Source organism: Xenia sp. Carnegie-2017, unplaced genomic scaffold, assembly GCF_021976095.1.
Source record: "Xenia sp. Carnegie-2017 unplaced genomic scaffold, XeniaSp_v1 HiC_scaffold_3, whole genome shotgun sequence".
Classification (NCBI taxonomy): Eukaryota; Metazoa; Cnidaria; class Anthozoa; order Malacalcyonacea; family Xeniidae; genus Xenia; species Xenia sp. Carnegie-2017.
In genome coordinates this window covers 9,887,319-9,908,712 of record NW_025813493.1, presented here as the reverse complement: position 1 = coordinate 9,908,712, position 21,394 = coordinate 9,887,319, and the positions used below count along the sequence as shown (strand labels likewise).

General features: G+C 31.5%; 2 long non-coding RNA genes across 2 annotated transcripts in view; one reads left to right on the top strand and one right to left on the bottom strand.

Annotated features, from left to right (window-relative positions):
* The window catches only part of LOC124454307, a 23,332-nt gene extending 8,746 nt beyond the window's left edge, over positions 1–14,586 (bottom strand). Inside the window, exon 1 of the long non-coding RNA XR_006951394.1 lies at positions 14,542–14,586. This is a non-coding gene — a long non-coding RNA (uncharacterized LOC124454307). The remainder of the gene's footprint in view (positions 1–14,541) is intronic.
* The window catches only part of LOC124454306, an 18,253-nt gene continuing 4,323 nt past the window's right edge, over positions 7,465–21,394 (top strand). Inside the window, exons 1-2 of the long non-coding RNA XR_006951393.1 lie at positions 7,465–7,475; positions 10,884–10,887. This is a non-coding gene — a long non-coding RNA (uncharacterized LOC124454306). The remainder of the gene's footprint in view (positions 7,476–10,883; positions 10,888–21,394) is intronic.

Here is a 21,394-nt window from a genome sequence, read left to right as displayed (position 1 = left end):
GGCCAAATTTGGTACCACACTAATATTAGTTGAATATGTTAAACTATTTTTGACGATAAGAGAATTATTTGCCTTCAAGCCATTAACATTTCACCTTGGGCCATTCATTGAATCACTCTTAGTTGCACAAAAAGTTCAGAATTCGATTTCAGGCTCAACAGTCTGCTAAATGGTCGAATGAGTTCCCTAGTTCTAACATTTTTTTGGCAGGAAAACAATAACTTAAGATTTCACCCATTTTACCACAAAATAGTAAATATATGTAAAGTATCTAATGTATTAAAAATTTTAGAAGCTACTCACATTTTAAATTACGTCTCTCACGTTGACAGATGAATTTGAAGTGGTTTACACATCGAGCATCATTCCAATTGGATTTATAATATAAGTCATAAATTACAACGCAGTCCTCTACATAACGATAGTTATTAGGTTCTCCAACATACCATAATATAAAAGTGGGCTTTACATTTTGAACTGTGTAGAATTGATTATCGCTTTTATTGCGATACAAACCAATAAAATGACCTTCAAACCGTTTTCTTGAGATAATTAGGGAAATGGCATTATTGTCAGCATTACTCTTTGGAAAAGCAAGATCACCTCCCTTCTGTTGACAAAGTTTTCTTGCTTTATTCCATGTTGCTGCTTTTGCACTGAAGAAATAACAAGATGATTTTATATGCAACCAATCAAAAGGACAGCTTGCTAGACGAATGAAAAAATAAATTTGAGCTGGTTTTGCAGAGTAGCCACAAGTTGCAGAGTAAAGTATAATGGAATACAATTCTTAAAAAGATTGTATAGAAATTGTAAAAGAAATAAAAGAAATTGTTTGTGAAGCTTATGTAGTCCGGCTAACACGTGACATTTTAATCATAAGGGGAAACCTTCGTGTTTAATTGGATCGTTATAATAATCTTAAGTGTTGATGTGGATTTTGTTATATATTTATATTTTGCATAATCAACTGTCTGTTTTCAACTAAAAACTAATTCATTCCATAATATTGTAATCGAGAAAGAAATACTAAAATAAGGAAATCATAACACCAAAAATGTGCATGAACTTGAGATAAGCTGTCAAATATAGCTCATTTTTACGCCCATTTCAAATAACATTCCTAATTTTCCAGATTAAAGTCAATTTCATTGTAATGTGTGCTTAAATGAAATTTTTTATGTCTGAACAAAAAATTGCAGTCTAACTCTAATAGCGTTAAATTGAATAGTAAGAAAGTCATTTGAAATTTTATTAAACCCAGTAGAAATTAAATGCCAATTACTGAAAAACGTTATTACACATTATTTGCATACATTTTTTGAGCTTATTAATTGTACCTCTTAAAAATATTGCTTATTTAGGTTTTTAAAGGAAGTGAATGCTCAACAGTAAAACCTAATTTTCTTACATCGAAAATTAACAAGATATATATGAATGAACGTTATCAGTGCATGCACCCATACTAAGCGGCGGATGACTAATTGCGCGGCCTGTAGGCTTAGAAAAATTTGTGGAACTTTAAGTGATATAACTTTCTTCCAAAAATTTCAGTCTTTTAAGGACGTTTACGTTTCTTATGCTCCTTTGCCTTTGCTTCCGTTTTGTTACTCATAGTGTAAACATTATAGAATAAATTTAAATTTCGAACGAGAGAAACTTACTACTTTATGAGTTCTATACATAAAGCATTATAATAGTATATCGTGCAGTTTCATGCAGAATATATTATAGAAATTTTTAACATTTATCTCATCTAGAATGACAAAGAGTAAAAACTATGTTTAAAGAGATCAGGACTTTTTATAACGCGGCCATGTAAGCTTCAGCCTACATAGCCTACTGAGTAATCGGACAACAGCTATATTTGTCTGTTCTAGGAATAAGTTCATAAAGCTACAATCACATTGGTTGAAGAAATTTGATGTAATATTATTTAGGTGCACTCATTCTAGGAGGTCTGGAAGCATGTCTGTCAAAATGCTTTTTAAAGTTTGGATTTACAGAATTCTTAGTTTACGAAAGCCAACCAATAATAAACTCAAGACTGTCTAATATAGTGTATCTAGTTTAGCAGGGCCATAGCTAGATTACTAACTGCAAGAGGAGTGTTAAACCTAACCTTAACACTTACACTAACCCTAACCCTACCCCCTCCTTAATGTAGAGAAAATCAAAATGTGTTAATGCTAACATATGCTATTGTCATTTAGAGAACCATACTCTTGTTGTGTGCTGAGTAAGTTTTAAGTGTATTGAACCTTTTATAAATTTATTACTGATTTCCTGCTTGATTGTATTGATAATGATGAACTTGTATGTGTGGTTTTGAGCCTTATTTTTGCGGTTACATGTAAAATGTAGATGCAGTAAATTCCTTGCAAAGAAGCAACAGCACAGAGAACAGCTCAGGATTCTCAACAAAGAGCAAAGTTTTAAAACTGCACAGAGATGCTCTTTATTCATGATCGGTGATAAAACATCTTGATAAAGACAGTAATAAATCCATACCTTGGCACGAGTTACATTCTCCTGAGTATCCTTCCATACACGTGCAGTTCAATGTTCCATTAATTTTACGATAGTATGTGTTGGGTCCACACAAAGGAAAGTGAAAAGTGCTTGTCGCTATATCGATCAATAAAATTAAAATAAAATCAACCAGGGTATTTTAAATGAAACATATTCTCCAAAGAGCACAATTTGTCACTCAGTATCCACGTTGACTACGTAGAAGCAAGTTTATTATGCAATGTTGGTATTTTGAGTGTCGCACATTTCGTAAAAACAAAACAATTAAATAAATGTTGAAAAATTTACAGAGTATGAACAAATTTGCTTGCTGTTTTTGAGACACTATAAAGGATATACTAAAGAAGTTAGATAATTGTGAAATGTTCAAAAATTATCAATTCATCAGTAGTTCTCACAAATGTATCAAGAGCTCATGTACTTTGGCATGGCTTTGCCTTGTTATTTAAAGTAATGGATAAAAATTAATCTCAGAAACCACGAGAGTACTTGTAATCGCCTCAATTTGAACAGCATGCAAAAAGAAAGTGAAAAGTTTCAAATCTAGTTTAATCCAAAGATGTAAAGTTTAAACTCTGTTTTTGCAATATACTGAAATTTTAAGAAATGAAAAAACATTAAACACTGCACAACATGCTGAATTTGGACGTTTTTGTCTTTCAATCTATTTTCATGATTTTTATTTTAAGACTGGTTCAAGCCCAATGATTGTGAAATGGTCATAAGAAACAATAAGACTCTAATTTAAACACCAAGAAGTGAAGAATAGACAGGCAAAATGCCAAATTAGAGCTTTTTGCTTGGATTATGAACAAATTTTCCAATTTTAGGAAGAACAACAATTTACTAATGAGGCAATTATGGACTTTGAACTTTTTAATCTTTCATTTTATGAACATTACATTGGGAGTTGCAGAATCTTAGATTATTATTTCAAATAAGTAAATATTTAACTACCGTTTGAGTCAGGGTAAATGTATATAGCTACAATGCCAAATCGAGATCACCGTTGTTTACAGGAAGAAAGTATTTACGTCTTATACGTTGATCTATTTGTGTTATGGACACTAACAGCACTTCGTCCAACACTAGTCATGATATAAATGAAATCCCAAATACACGCCATTGGACCTAGGATTCCAAAATCTATTACATTATGGGAGTTGTAATCACAAGAAAAAACATTTCCGTTTGAAACTCGCCAATAAATCCTCTCTTTAGCCATGTCAAGCGTTAGATCACGTGCTATTGACTGAAGTGAAACTGAAAAAATATGATGTTTATTTGCAGTCATGCTCCATAACCATAAGGAAAGTTCTGTACTTTCTGCCAAGAATAGATACCTTAATAAAAATAATTGTTTTGTACATTAGTGTTCTCTATAAGTACTGAACTACATAAACAATAAGCAGGCTAATAAATGCAAGAAACGAAAGATAGAATGTTTTTTTAGTTTAGACAAAGATGTTTTTAAAGTATTCAGAACTACTTTCATCTATAGACGGTTTAATGGAACATATTCATGAAATTTGATAATATAGCAAAATAAAGCTATTGTAACTAACAGTAAAAGATCACCTTTATCATTTGAAATCTCTCTTTTAAAAACCGAACTAAAATATATGCAGTAATTAAAGATTGCACGTGATAAAGAGCATAATAGTAAATGTAGTATGTTATTTTTATTCACATAACTTCTATATAGATTAGTATTGTTTGAGATTATTGTCGGAATGAGCAATGTTGTAGTTTGGAGTGGCTGCTGAATGAATTGTGTTGGTAATTGATAATGCTGAAAATTATCTGATGCGTGGAAATTTTGTTCGAGTTGACAATTTGGTGTTGGTAAATGATATGCACCATTTATTGTAGATATAAAATTAAGAAAGCTTTGTCATTTCAATTTTAAGCTTTCTTAATGTTTCAGTTTCATCTTGCATGAAACGTAACAGCTCTTTGGATGGATCATCCTCTACATATGTCTTTAAAAGAGCTATAGCTTCAAAAACCATGTCTTTTGTTGATACTTTTTTTCAGTTTGTTTGGACAAACGATTTTTTACAACTATCTTAACCTTCTGTTTTTAATTGTCAAATTTTTTCATTGTTTTTCAGAAAAATCAGAAATAGAATGACACTGGAGCTAGCGCTATTGGTATCATTTGAAAATGATGAGTCTATCGCCATGTCATGTTCGTGTTTTTAAGAATCTCTGGATTCGACAAGCTAATAAAACTGCTTAAACATTATGGCTTTTACTTTATCAAAAATGTTTGATGCAAGTAGCAGTTTTGATTATCATCGCAGCTTACCCATTATCATCGCCCCAAACTCTTTAAAAATTTTCTCCTATATACTGCCGTTCTTTTGGTTTTTTGTGTTCGTGGAAATTAATTTTTTCTTGTAATATGATAAAAATTAATGCCCAACATAAAGTTTTAATTAGAGCCATAGAAATAGACCAAAAATTGTAAAATGGAATTAATACTGACGTTTCATCCTTACTCAAGACATATTCAGGCAAGTAACAATTTATAATGAGATGTTAAGACAAGATATTGTATTTAGAAAAGGTGTTAAATTACGATTTAAGGAGGCGGTGTCAAATGGAATACATGATAAAGAAGTTGAGAAGTAAAATATACTGAAGCTGAGAGAGGTTTAGTGCAATGGAACTTTCTTGAACCATGAGTGAAGACTTGTATTTATTGATTAAAGGTCTCTCATGAATGGAGAGTTCATAGGAATCGTTAGAAGAAGAAATTTTTTTAAATTCGTAAATTATTTATAATATATTCAGAAATTTCTTGCTTCATAAGGCTTTTCAGCCAATTTCTTTTTAATCTCTAACATGATTATTATATTCACATTCATCATCAGTTGAGCAACTACAGATCTAACGTTTGCCTAAGTTACACTAAGAAACACTGCATGAACTAAAGGTAGCGAAATGATTTACTATTCCGGTGATTTGACTGGATGTGTGATTGAATTTATTGAATGGTAGTGTGCATACCGTTAATTTGCAGCTCTTGACTTTTCAATATACTCCGTCATTCATGCAAGTTAAAAGAAGGCTTGAAAAACTATAAACTTGATGTACTGATTTTTTTAAATTTTCACATTTTTTGAAAACTAAAATCCTTTTTCATACTTTTGATGTAACTGCGTGGGAATGTGTGCAGTTTTTTTATCTTCAATAAAAAACGAAAATTTGAAGTTTTTTACGCTCACCATCTTCGTGAATTTTTTAAAACTTTATTGCAATTTCGTATTGAGATTGTTACACACTTCTTACACTCCCTCAAAAAGGGTTAAAGTATATGAGAGGGCAAAGCAAAGCAACAAACAATACTCCCAATCTGTTGAAATTTTTGGTGTAGGGCATATCTTATTAATCATATGATTACCATGTAGGCGTCAAGCAAATTGCATTTTTTGACAAAGAAAAGCGCTCTTAGGTGGCCAGCCGAAGCCAGTAATCTCATTAAATGTACAACACGAAGCTGCACTGTGAAGATGGACTACTTTTTGTTTCTAGGTTGTGGCAAACCAATGTTCTGTGAGTATTTGACTAAACCTTCATCTGTAAAGTAATTATTTCATATTTATTGCAGTTTCTATCTCTCTGTTTTATTTCATTTAACGACTTCATCAATTATAAACATTATTTTCTCATTGTTACATTTTTGTTAAAGCTCTTTGTTTGCTCAACATAAATATTGCTGTCGATTTTTGCAATTTCAGGATCTGTATGTTATTTTCTACTTCATGTGTGCTGAATAATCACACGCATTGAGCTCATCTTTTCAGTTCGTTTGAAATGCCTCATAGTCACGCAATAAAATTTTGCTGGCCAAATCTCGTTCATTTTATTGAAAAGCTGTCAAATTATATGACGTTTGTTTCTTTATACACAAAAAATACTTAATATTCGCTCCTTCGGGAAAAAGCGAGTTTTGTTTTCCCTCGAAAATAAATATTTTCTCTATTCTTGTACTTTTAAATAACAGGCCATAATACGGACTTCAAAAATTCAACTTTACTATTAAATTAAAATACCGTCTATAATAATAAAAACTTTTAGCTTACTTAAGAAAACCCTCCCTTAGATTGACATAGTTTCTTAATTTTACGTTTACAAGTTAATAAAAAGAATTTCAATATCGCCTTACCCATGTTTTGAGTCAAATGCAATGCTGGAAAATTGCAAGCCTGGTTGAAGCCTCATAACACTTGTAATTTTCTTTTCCAAAAAAATTTGGTAGATAATGTTCGTGAAGTCAATGTAAAAGATACGACGACCAATCCAGTCAACTGTAATATCACGAACAAAAACATTTTTTGCAAAAATTTCGTTTCTAGTTAAGTCAAAATTTCCCCGTTTGATGTCTTTGTCATCAATGTAATAAAGCACATTCTCAACTACATCAATGTCAATGTCATTATATTTTGAGGCATGGTCAAAATTATTCTTATTGGATCCATTAATAGTGCTGACATGAATATCTCCAGTAATAGAATCAACAGAGTATACTTTATCAAAGCTCATAATAATCAAATATGGCTTTGGATAAACATCTAAATAAATAATAAAAAAAATAAAAATCACAACGATGCAAGTGGATTGAAAAAATGCAAATTTTCATAGACTTTAAAATCATAATATTTGGTGAAAGAGCAGAATAAGTGTTTTTAGAAAGAATTTTTCACTGTAGAATAATTACTAGTAACTGAAATTAGATTGGCTGCATAACTTCTACCGATTGGTGTTGCATACTGTTTTTGGCGCTATGAACAAGAAACTATGAAAATTTGTCAAATCTAATGATTATACCTTTGTAAAAACACATCTCTGTTTGCATTTGCATCATTTCTTTGTTGTACTGTTTTAATTCCTTGCATGCAGTTTTGCTATCGTCATTGCCATTTTTATCAACGCAAGTTTCCATCCATTCTTTCACGTTGTCTTTTAGTGTCTCTAAGCTTTTCTTGCAAATTGATATGTCGTCATTCCCATTTACTACTTGGCCACTAATAGACAGGATTATGAGAGTCCCAAGAAACACTTTTGCTGAGCTTGATATCATCTTTATTATCTATTTGTTAGAAGGTGGACGATTATTACTTTTTTTAAAGCTTTCGTTGTAAAACATTTACTTCATTTATGAAAGGCTTATCATCAATATAATCATATAATCAGGTTGTTCTTAAACTTTTTTGGGATGTATAAGTCAAGTATTGATTTCTATAATTATGTAACATTTTAAATTCCTTCTCTAAAAAGTATTTTCACGTTTCCTTTCAGAAAATTGATGATGATTGTATATTGTTTCAATAGATTCGAAAAATTGTTCATTATAATGACTCGTGTTTACAACATCATATAAGTAGAGTTCCTTAGCGTAGAACTTATTTTGAATAAATAGATGTAAGGAGTTTCACGAAGATAGAAATAAAAGAAATAAATACATTCAGTGTCTATCCACTATAAGGAAATAGTAAATATAGAAATTCCATGAGCAGCTTAGAAAAAATTCAAAATGAGTTAATTTCAAACTTATCTATTATTGCTAATTTTCTGATGAATAGGTAAAAGGCAATGTTCCTTAACTAAGGCAATAAATTAGTTCAAAATCATCTGGCTGCTCAGTGTTTAACAGAATCCCTGGACTCTCTGTAACTATATGCATCTATTTTAGAGAGAAAGGCTGTTAAATGAAATTCCTATTTCATCTGTCAGTCGTATAGAAAGAGTTCGACTCTCGTAGTATATAAGTTCTGAATTAAGTAGAATTTGTTAGCATCTTGACAGAGGCTAGAAGTAAAAGTTTAAAAGCTAAATAGAGGAATGCAACTTTGTAGTATTAGAAAATTCTTACTTCTTCAAATATTTTGTTTCAGACAATTAAAAGGCATTTGCCATTTGTCAAAAATATTCTTGAAATATTGAATAATTGTAGCAGAAGAAACAAGAGAATGAAAATATATCATTTGTTCTGCATTTATTTCTTGCTCTTTAAAATAACTTCTGTATTGATGTTTGATGATGATTTGCCCATTTCAATTTTTTGAGTTATGTAACTCTTTTTCATTATCATTTTCATCAATCCTAAATCTTAGCTTTAATGTCCAATCAAATAATCTTTATCACACATGCATTCAAGTTTTAGTTTACTATCTTTCTCATCTAAAAACATAAAACAGTTTGCGAATATTTTATAATTCCTAAATGTCTATAATAATTAAAAAATATTTTTTTGTTATATGTATTTAGAATAAAAACACTTAATGATGGTTGCTTCAAATATTTTTGATGTAGCTACTATTTTCTCTTGCGTATCAATAGAAATAAATATCAATTAGTAGAGATTTACCATTGGTTGTGATCAATCAATTCGTTTTTGTTTCATCGTAAGGATAAATAAAAAATGATAAAAACATTTTCGAAACGGTGAAAGTTTTTTAAAGAATTTTAGATCAGTCAAATTACCAAGTGGCAACTATGTATATATTAAGTATGGCTGCGCTACTATAAACTACAGAAAATGTTTAAAAAAGCATACAAAAGTGTTTCATAATGCTTTAGGTATTTTATAAGATAAAGATTGTGTTAGATTATCTGTTGGATTAAGTATAAGCATGACTATGATAAATGAAATGTATGATCTTCATAAGGAAGTTTAATACATAAGAGCTATTGTTCTTAAATTTATGCAGTAGGACTCCAAATTTTAGGTTTCTTTATGTTTTCCCTTACCTGTAGAAGACGCATGTATGGCTATATTAGAATTTCTCTTTGAGTTCAGACGGTTATTTCTATTCTTCTCAAAGCGAAGCGAAAATATACCTGGGCAGAGTATGTCTTGTCCTTAAGTGCTAGTAATATTGGCTTTTTGAATTTAGACATTAACGCAAGACAAGTACTTTCTGTGGACAGGGACACAAATTTTGATAATTTTTCATTATCTTTGGGATAAAGAGCCATAATTTCAGAAATTTTGTCAGAAAAAATATGCAACAAAAATATTGTTTTAACAATTCCAAGAAATCCAATTTACATCGAAAATAACAGACCAAATTATTTTAAATCCTTATAACAACTTCTCGAGATAAAATATGTTTATGAAACGTTATTTAAATTGGTCAACTATTTCAAGTGTTTCTATAAACTAAAAGTAAAATGTGCACTGCAGATGTTAGTTTCCGCTCATAGATAAGATACTATAAAAAAAACGTGTATTGTCTATAAGCAACTTTGTTCAATATTTATAGTCCATTATAATATGAACTACCCTTTTTTACTTAACCTGACATGAAACTTTCTAAAGTACATCAAATGCAAACAAGGCTAGTTTCTTAGCTAATTATCTTTATACATCCCATTTCACATGATTTTAATTTCTCATGTCTTTAATAAGCTTAGTCAATTTCAATGTATTCATTCCCTTTCATCTCTCAAAAATGCAGAAAATAAGGACAAAAAAGACACATTAATGGTTAGAGACACCCATCCCCCCCTAAACATTTTCAGAGCAAAATTTTCGACTTACATTTTACATGATATACATTAATGACTTTACAACTTCTTTCAATGTGCAGAAAATCTGACTCTCATAGTAATTACAAGCTCTGAATTGAATGGAATTTATGAGAATTTTGACAGAACTGCTAAATTCAAGAAAGTCTAAAAAGCTAAAGAGAGGAAATCAACTTTGCAGTATTAAAAAATTTTTACTTCTTCAAATATTTTGTTTCAGACAATTAAATGGCATTTCCCATCTGTCGGAAATATTTTGCAATATTGAATAATTGTAGCAGAAGAAAAAAAGCCGAGAAATTTATCATTTGTTCTGCATGTATTTTTTGCTCTTTAAAATGAATTCTGTATTGATGTTAGAGGATGATTTGCTCATTTCAATTTGTTATATTATGTACCTCTCTTTCTTTATGATTTCCCTTAATTGTAAATCTTAGTCATTATGTCCAATCGAATAGTCTTTATCACACATGCATTCTAGTTTTAGTTTACTATCATTCTCATCTAAAAGCGTAAAACATTTTGCAAATATTTTATAATTCTTAAATGTCTGTGTTAGTTGAAAAACATTTTTTTGTTATTTGTATTTAGAATAAAAATACTTAATGATGGTAGCTTCAAATATTTTTGATGTAGCTAATATTTTCTCTTGCGTATCAATGGAAATATGATATAATACATTTCCAGACATTCAAAATATCAATTGGTAAAACTTTACCATTGGTTGTGATCAATCAATTCGTTTTTGTTTCATCATAAGGATGAATAAAAAATGATGAAAAGAACGGTAAAAGTTTTTTAAAGAATTTTAGAGTAGTCAAATTACCAAGTGTCAACTATGTATATATTAGGTATGGCTGCACTACTATAAACTACAGAAAATGTTTAAAAAAGCATACAAAAATGTTTCATAATGCTTTAGGTATTTCATAAGATAAAGATTGTGCTAGATTATCTGTTGGATTAAGTATAAGCATGACTATGATAAATGAAATGTATGATCTTGATAAGGATGCTTAATCCATAAGAGCTATTGTTCGTAAATTATGTGATAGTCTCTGAATTTTAGGTTTTCTTTATGTTTTCCTTACTTACCATTGAAGACGCAATGTGGCTACCAATGAAATTTCTCTTTTGAATTCGGACAAGTTATTTTCTATTCTTTTCAAACAGCAGCTTAGAAAAAATATACCTGAAGCAGAAATTGTCTTGTCCTTAAGTGCTAGTAATATTGGCTTTTTGAATTTTGACATTAATGCAAGACAAGTACTTTCTGTGGACAGGGACACAAATTTTGATAATTTTTCATTATCTTTGGGATAAAGAGCCATAATTGCAGAAATTTTGTCAGAAAAAATATGCGACAAAAATATTGTTTTAACAATTCCAAGAAATACCATTTACATCGAAAATAACAGACCAAATTATTTTAAATCCTTATAAAAACTTCTCGAGATAAAATATGTTTATGATGACGTTATTTAACTTGGTTGACTATTTCAAGTGCCTCTATAAACTGAAAGAAAAATGTGCACTGCAGATGTTAGTTTCCGCTCATAGATAAGATACTATAAATAAAAAAACGTGTATTGTCTATAAGCAACTTTGTTCAATTTTTATAGTTCACTATAATATGATTTACCCTTTTTTACTTAACCTAACATTAAACTTTTTAAGTAAATCAAGTTCAAACAAGGCTAGTTTCTTAGGTAATTATCTTTATACATCCCATTTCATATGATTTTAATTTCTCATGTTTTTAATAAATTTAGTTTATTTCAATGTATTCATCCCCTTTCATCTCTCAAAAATGCAGAAAATAAGGACAAAAAAGACACATTAATGGTTAGAGACACCCATCCCCCCCTAAACATTTTCAGAGCAAAATTTTCGACTTACATTTTATGATATACACGATATTCTGTTTACAACTTCTTTCAGCCGTATAGAAAATTCGACTCTCATAATGATATAAGCTCTGAATTGAATGGAATTTATGAGCATTTTGACAGAACTGATAAATTCAAGAAAGTCTAAAAAGCTAAATAGAGGAAATCAACTTTGCAGTCTTCAAAAATTCTTACTTCTTCAAATATTTTCTTTCAGACAATTAAAAGTTATTTCTCATCTGTCCGAAATATTCTTGCAGTGTTGAATAATTGTAGCAGAAGAAAAAAGAGCCGAGAAATTTATCATTTGTTTTGCATGTATTTTTTGCTCTTTAAAATGAATTCTGTATTGATGTTAGATGATGATTTTCCCATTGCAATTTGTTATATTATCTAGCTCTTTTTCTTTATCATTTCCCACAATTGTAAATCTTAGTTATTATTTCCAATCAAATATTTTTATCACACAAGCATTCAAGTTTAGTTTTTTATCATTCTCATCTAAAAACGTAAAACATTTTGCGAATATTTTATAATTCTTAAATGTCTGTGTTACTTGAAAAACAATTTTGTTATTTGTATTTAGAATAAAAATACTTAATGATGGTTGCTTCAAATATTTTTGATGTAGCTACTATCTCCTCTTGCGTTTCAATGGAAATATGAAATAATACATTTCTAGACATTTATAAGTATCAATTAGTAGAACTTTACCATTGGTTGTGATCAATCAATTCGTTTTTGTTTCATCATAAGGATAAGTATAAAATGATAAAAAGATTTGCGAACGGTTAAATTTTTTAAAGAATTTTAGATTAGTCAAATTACCAGATGGCAGCTATGTATATATGATGCATGGTTGCGCTACTCTAAACTACAGAAAATGATTAAAAACATACAATAGTAAGTTTCATAAGAGTGTTTTATAAGATTAAAAGATTTTGTTAGATTATCTGTTGGATTACGTATAAGCATGACTATGATAAATGAAAAATATGCTCTTGATAACGAAGTTTAATCCATAAGAGCCACTGTTTTTAAAATATGTGATAGGCTCTAAATTTTAGGTTTTCTTTATGTTTTCCTTACTTATCATTGAAGACGCAATGTGGCTATCAATGAAATTCCTCTTTTGAATTCTGGCGAGTTATTTTCTATTCTTCTCAAACAGCAGCTGAGAAAAAATATAACTGAAGCAGGAATTGTCTTGTCCTTAAGTGCTAGTAATACTGGCTTTTTGAATTTTGACATCAACGCAAAACTAGTACTTTTCTGTGGACGGGGACACAAATTTTGACAATTTTTCATTATCTTTGGGATGAAGAGGCATAACTGCAGAAATTTAGTGTCAGACAAAATATGCAACAAAAATATTGTTTTAACAATTCCAAGAAATACCATTTACATCGAAAATAACAGACCAAATTATTTTAATTCCTTATAACAACACACCGGGATAAAATATGTTTATTTTGATGTTATTCAAATTGGTTAACTATTTCAAGTGTCTCTATAAACTAAAAGAAAAATGTGCACTGCAGATGTTAGTTTCCGTTCATAGATAAAATACTATAAAGCCAAAAAAGGAGTATTGTTATAATCATCTTTTGTTCAATTTTTGTAGTTTATTTTAATATGGTTTACCTCCTTTTTTACTTAACATAACATGGAACTTTCTAAAGTATATCAAATTCAAACATGGCTAATTTCTTAGGTAATTATCTTTATTCATCCCATTTCACATGATATCAATTTCTCGTTTTCGTTTTTAATAAATTGAGCTCATTTCAACGTATTAATTTGATTGGTTGAAATCAGTTCTGACTTGAAAACAAATTCTCAAACCAATCAGTTACAACGTTAGACTGCTTTTTACAAATTCTTATTACGTGAATGACAAATTTATTTTGGTATCACATAAAATGTTCATTTTAAACAAACTTAAGTAAATTCCAATGCAAAAGAATGCTATTTTTTGTAATGCTATTTTGAATTATTTTCATCATTAAAAACCTACCAAAAACAACTAAGCCATTGAAAGCAATGAGATTTGCTTTGGAAAAATTAGCACAATAGGCATATTATTTATCATATACTGTCGTTGGAGGAGTCGGAAATTTTGAGTTTGTTAATTCAAATGCTGGATTAACTTTTGCAAACGAAAATGCATCAAAGAAAGAATTAAAGCGTATCATCCATACCAAACAAGATCGACGAAGCACGCAATCCTTTAAAAAATTTTTACAAGGTTGGTCATTCAGGCATGAAGTGGTAGATATCTGCATCTATGCATCTGCAGTAGAATTTGAAAAATGTTTAATGAAGCGCCAACTGACATACAATCAAAATTATTGTTTTCGTAAGTAAATCAACAGGCCAAAGACTTAATACAAGCAGGTTGGTTACGCCCAGGTCTAAAACTAGAACATTGATTGGGGGTTGGTGTGAATACTTATATATGTGCGAATATTCATAACTTGTGACCTAACATGCTCATTAGTAGAGCGTGACCGACAAAGAAGTTATATAAAAAGGGAGGTGAATTTGTGTTGAATTATTTTCCAATTTTGTTCATACAAACCTGAACAATGTACACCAGCATCTTCAATATGATTACAATTATGTGTTCCCCATCCAATATGTGAACAACTCCAAATATTATTTTCATTTCCTACACAACGAACTCCGTCTAACCATATTCTTCCACTGCCATAAGGAACACTACCTCCTAGTAAAGCCCTGACAGCATAGACATAACCAAGTTGTCGACAAACAATTTTAGCATTGTTTAAATCCCAGTTATCATCACAAATTGTTCCCCATTCTTTATTGTAAAATACTTCCACATGATCTCTGTCACTAGAAATTTTTAGTCCCTGAAGTCTAACAGAGTTTAAAACTGATAAAAAAAGAAATTATATAGATATTACCAAACACAGAACTCTCAACTCTGAAATCTTCTAATTTACATGTATACCTTTAAAGTATCCTGTTATGTTAAATGCAATTGTAAAATCTTCTTGAGCGAAATTAATGATTTAAATTAGTAACAAAAAATTGATAAAAAAAACTTACATAAGTACAATATCAAAAATTTTGGACAATTAGACACTATTTGACTTTCTTTAGTCTAGAAAATTTTTATTTAGAACAGTCCTCATTTCCTTATATAATATAGGCTAACGTGCTAACTTCTTGCGGAGAATTTTCCCATTGGTTTTCCATCCAATCATTTGATTTACCATGGCGTGAAACTGTAAAAGTGTTAAGTAAATTGTTCACATAGGCTCTTTTTGTTTACATCGAGGGAATCTTTATCGTATTTTAAAGGCCTTCTTTTATTATTGAAAATACGTTTCGTGAATATCTAGGTATGGCTTTTGCTAAACCTTAACGGTCAGTAAAAACGAATTTAAAATAAATTGCAAGATGGATAGCACATATAGAAAGCACCAAGATGTAAAATCAGAGATGCTCTATTTAAATATGCAAAAGATTTTGATGGAGCTTCATAACGTGCAGCCTTAGCTTGCAAAAGCCATTATAAAACAATCGTAACAAAACTGATAACATAAGGATTATCACATTCCTTCACGGAAAATTTGGTCAATGGGCTACCCTTTTTCTCTGGTATTATCTAATCTTTTTATGGGCAATCATAAAATTGGTTATCTTTAATCATGTACTTGTGAAACGAGTTGTGTTTATTTAGTTATTTTTATTAGGATAAACGTTTTATTAGAGTAATATGATACAGGAACTTTATATCTATAATGATGATACATGATTGGATAATTGATCATGGACTTTGGCACTAACACTTATGTTTATATTAGGTTCTTTGTCTCGTTGACCACCTATCTCATTGGTATTCTTATTCTGTTCTATTGCGCTGCACGTTGTATTTCGTTACGTTGTAATAAAATGGTTGATTAAGCGATATAATTCTAATAGGTTATGGGCCCAGGACGCAAACTGTCTTGGATAAGTAAGTGTTAAAACTTGCATCTTCTTTCGGATAGCGCTCTTAAGTTCGCAAATTGGAATGGCACGAACTACCGGTCATGGGCTTCAATGCGGTTATATTTGAAAGCATGGACATTGGAATTCGCCGAAGGTAGTGGATTGCTACTAACGGCGATGCCGGTGCTGATGCTCGAAGGAGATTCGATTCATCCGCGAAAAAGGCATGGACGTATATTTGCTTGTCTTTCGAGTCTGATCAGCAAGTGCACGTTAGAGAAACGATAACGGCAAAGAAGCATGGGACGCTTTGAAAAGTCAATTTGCCAGGGAATCGTTCCTTCAAAAGGTTATATATCGCATAATATTGTCAAAATTTCATGTTGGAGGAGAATATGTTGGAACATACTGCAACTTAAATTCATTTGATCAGTTAAGGGAAATGGGCGTAAGTTATCGGATAGGAACGGACGGTGACTCTGTTGGCTAGTTGCCAGATAAATATAAGTCGTTAATAACGGCACTGGATTCTTGTTGGTGAGAATGACCTTTCTTATGAGAAAGTGAAAAATGTTTTAAATAATGAAGACAGAGCCAAAGATTCCGAGACCAGAAAACGGATGCATTGAGTTTCGAGGTGGGAAACAACGTGGTGGTCAGAATAAGAACATTTTTAATCGAAAGAAATGCTTTCGTGGCAAGTGTTTCATTTGTGACGAGAAAGGGCATCTAGCAAAACACTGTCTGCAGAAGAAGACGAAGCAGTTTCTAAACAGTGGCAATTTTTCAATCAATGAGGGAAAAAAGTCTGCCCAGCTTGCAGAAAACGAAGAAAATAGCGAGATCGATAATGGTGATGCGTTGATTTCAAATTCATCAAATATTACAAGGAATTCAGATTGGATTATCGACTCCGGTGCAACGCAGCACATGACTTACGATTTGGAAGGCTTATGAAATTACGTAGAATTTAATCAACTGTGTGTAGTAAACCTTGGAATTGTATTTTAGCGTATGGCAAAGGAACTTATAAGGCAAAAGCTATTCTTGGCGACGGAAACAAAACAACTCGTTGGATGTATTGTACTTACCTGACAAATAGGAATTTATTATCTGTTTCGAGCGATGTTAAGACTTGGAGCGATTGTTACTTCGAAAACGATGTTTGTAAACTAGAAGAATTCAAACTGTTAGCAGTTGGAGAACTACAAGGAAAACTGTACATTTTGAAAATTGTTGAGTATTGAATGTTGCAAGAACAAAAACACAAACACATTTAATTTATGGCATTGGAGTTGTGAATCTTGGAATAAATAATGTAAACTCGTCGAGAATGATATGAGTCGATGGAATTGGCAATGTAACAGGTGAAATCAGTTTGTAAGCTTGTGTGATGGGAAACAGCATGGTTGCTCTTTTCGAGGCGTTTCACAACGAGCTAAGGAACCGTTCAGCGAGGTATGTGGATCTTACACAAAGAGAATTCCATTGGTGGAATTCGATATTATCTCCTTATCGATGACTACACCAGATATGTACAAGTTTACTTTTGTTGAACAAGAACGAAGTTTGGAAAAATTAAAGGTTTTCAACTTTAATATAAAGTAAGCAAGTTAGGATTATACGCACAGACAACGGTGGTGAGTACAATCAAAAGAGTTTGAGTCGTTTTTAAAGGACAATGGTATCACACATCAAACAACCGTTCCGTATAACTCAGAGCAAAACGGAGTTGCAGAGCTGATGAATCGTACGATTATGGAATCAGCAAGAAGTATGTTGATGCACTCACGTTTTCCCAACAAATTCTGTGCTCAAGCTGTAAATACAGCAACTTACCTTCGAAATAGAAGTCGAGCAATTGCTTTGGAAGGTATAACTCCTTATCAGTGTCTTTTTGGAATTTAACCTGATGTAAGTAATCTGAAAGTATTTGGCTGCATAACATATATGCACATTCCTAAACAGTAAAGTAAAAGGTTGGATGCAAAATCTCTCAAGATGATTTTCATGGGTTATCCTGATGGGACAAAAAGTTTTAAGGTGTTTGATCCAATGTCGAAGTAGTTTTATAAAAGTCGTGACATTATGTTTCTCGAGCAGCAATTTTATAACTTTGAAAACAAACAGCGTAAGCAAAAACTCATTGAAGATGAAGAAAATCTAATGTACATGATGTTCCTGTAAATAGCAATGATGAAAGGCAATCAATAGAAGATCGAAGTACTGAACATGAAAACGGTAATGTTCATGCAAGAGAAGTAGATGATTACAATCGAGTAGGAAAAAATTCTTACGAAGAGAGATTTATGAATGAAGTTTGGCAACTCGAAGGTGGAAGGATAGGAAGAGCACCTCAAAGATTTGACGAAGAATGTTACACAGTCAGTAACAACTGCCAAACAATCGACAGAAGCACGTATAAATGCGTAACAGAGGCGCGAATGAATGCAGTGAGTTCCTTGAAAGATAATCATACTAGGTTTAGTACATTTATTTTTAAAACAAGAATGTATTCAGAATGAAATGGTTTACAAAGTGAAGAAAGAAGTAATGCTCAATTGAATGATTTAAAGGAATGTTGCTAAAGGTTATGCTAAATCATATGGAGTAGATTACAAAATGCTTTTGCTCCAGTGGCAAGATATAATACCATCCAGTTCATTATTGGCATGTGCAAATACATTAAACAGATAAACAAAACTGCATTTCTTCAAAGGAGAATTAGAGGAAGAAATCTCTTTACGGCAGCCTGATCGTTTGTTGACAAAGATCATCTTGAATATCATTTGGCCAAGTATGGGGTTGAAGCAAGCTGCAAGGTGCTGGATACCTCTCATCGATAAACATTTGTTTTGAATGGTGCAAGAAAGATTAATGAATACTTGCGTATATGTCAAATCCGTGAAGTCCAAAAATGGCAAGATACACTTTGTCATAATCGCAATATATGTTGACGACATGCTCCATTTCTGCAATTCTATTGAGATGTTGGAAAAAGAAAAGTCAGGAATTGCAAATAGATTTCATGTTGAAGATCTTGGTGAGATTCATTATGTACTAGGGATGAGTGTAAAACGAAATCAACGATTACGAATATTAACAACTATTCAGGGGAAATATCTACAAGGAATATTGAAAAGATTCGACATGCCAAATTGTAAAGCAGTCTCAACACCACTTGAATTTGGAAAGAAGTATAAAATGTTAAGTGAAGGTGAGAATCCAGTTTATGTGAAACAATATCAAATGGCAATTGGATGCTTAAACTATGCTACATTGATAAGTCAACCCGATTTAGCTGTTGCAGTTGGAACTCTATCAAAGTTTATGGCAAAACCTGGACAGGAGCATTGGAGAGGAATTAAAAGGATCCTACGTTACATTCCAGGTAAAATGGATTATGGTTTACATTTTACCACAGATGGCAATGATCCAATATTGTCAGGATATTCAGATGCTGATTTGGGTGGAGATATAGTGACACGTTGATCTACTACAGGGTACATATATCAAATTAATGGGTATACCGTGAGTTGGTGTAGCAAAGGACAGGGATGGGTTTCAAGATCAACAACAGAGGCCGAGTATGTATCTTTAAGTACAGCATGCCAAGAAGTAGTCTGGTTGAGGAAACTACTGGATAGTATCTCAATAACACAACGAGAGCCTACCATCATCTGTGAAGACAGCCAAGGGGCTATTGAGCTATCAAGAAATCCGAAATTCCACTCCCGGACAAAACATGATGCATATCACTATGTGAGAGAGAAAGTTCACGAGAATATCATTTCTGTTAAATATTGTTCCAGTGAGACTATGCTAGCGGATATATTTAGAAAAGGACTTAGTAAAGATACTTTTCAGAAATTCAGGAACATGTTAGGCGTTATCAAGATTAAAGAACAATAAACATTCAACTGATTCAAGTATAATCATTAAGTGGGAGTATTAGGATAAACGTATTATTAGAGTAATATGATACAGGAACTTTATATCTATAATGATGATACATGATTGGATAATTCATCATGGACTTTGGCACTATCACTTATGTTTATATTAGGTTCTTTGTCTTGCTGACATCCTATCTAATTTGTATTCTTATTCTGTTCCATTGCACTGTACGTTGTATTTGGTTACGTTGTAATAAAATGGTTACTTAAGCATTATAATTCTAATAATTTAACGTCCTAAGCGGTGTTTATTCTTCAGGCATTTGTCAATATCTGTTTCAGTATTATAAAATTATATTAAATGTTTAAATTAATCATAGAGGACCCGCCAAATAATTCAGTTTATCATCTTTGTATAAAAAGGTAAATAATGCAAATACAAGCTTGAACATTGTACACCAGCATCTTTATAATGTCGATAATTATGTGATTGCCATCCTCTGTGTGAACAACTCGAAATATTATTTTCGTTTCCTACACAATGGACGACATCTAACCATATTCTTCCACTGCCATAAGGAACATTGCCTCCTAGTAAAGCCCTGACAGCATAGTCATAAACAAGTTGTCGACAAACAACTTTAGCATCGTTTAAATCCCAATAATCATCGCAAATTGTTCCCCACTCTCCGTTGTAAAATACTTCCACACGACCTCTGCCCCTAGAACTTTTTGGTCCCCGAAGTCTAACAGAGTCGACAACTGATAAAAAAAAAGCATATAGATATTGCAATCTATAGAAATCTCAAATCCAAAATATTCAGGGTTATATGTACATATAAATATCCCAATATGATAAGTTGATAGTTCTTAAAAGAACTGTTTTAAGTAAAGAGCACTAACCCAATAGTTCTAAATTAAACGACACGATGCATTTCGGCAAACTATTCCTCAGGTGTCAACGTCTACTAAATGAAAATTTACAATCTACCGATATTTATAATACCAAGAAAGAGAATACGTCATCTCCAAATGGGGAGATGACGCTTAAAACATGGATAAATTAAAAACATAATCCTTTTGTCGTCAGAAGACGGGATTGGTTAGCTTAATTAAAACAGTCTCCATAAAGCGTACTGGAAAGAATCAACGCCATTTCTTAATGATTCTAAAATTGTCGTCTGTATAAGTATCAGCACAATGGGAGTTATTCAAGAGATGTTTACCTATCGCGGAGTCACATGAACTAAATTACTTTCTTACAGTCACGTTTTGTTTGTTGTTTTGAGGGGACTGTCCCATTTCTGATTGAAGTTGGTATTTGCTGTTTGATCCTATCACCCAACGTTTGAGACGTTCTACCTACATAGCGAGCATCACACTCACATTTATATTCATAAATTTCATTGGCTAAAAGATTTTTCGGTAGAGATTTTTTTGGTGTGGGTGGTAGAATAGTTGTTTTTGAAAGTATAAAGATAACATTGCTTGCCAAAAACAAATTCTCCATAATATTCTTAGTTTCCCTTTCAATATCAACAGAAGCCTTATCCATCCATGGAAGTTTGATAAACA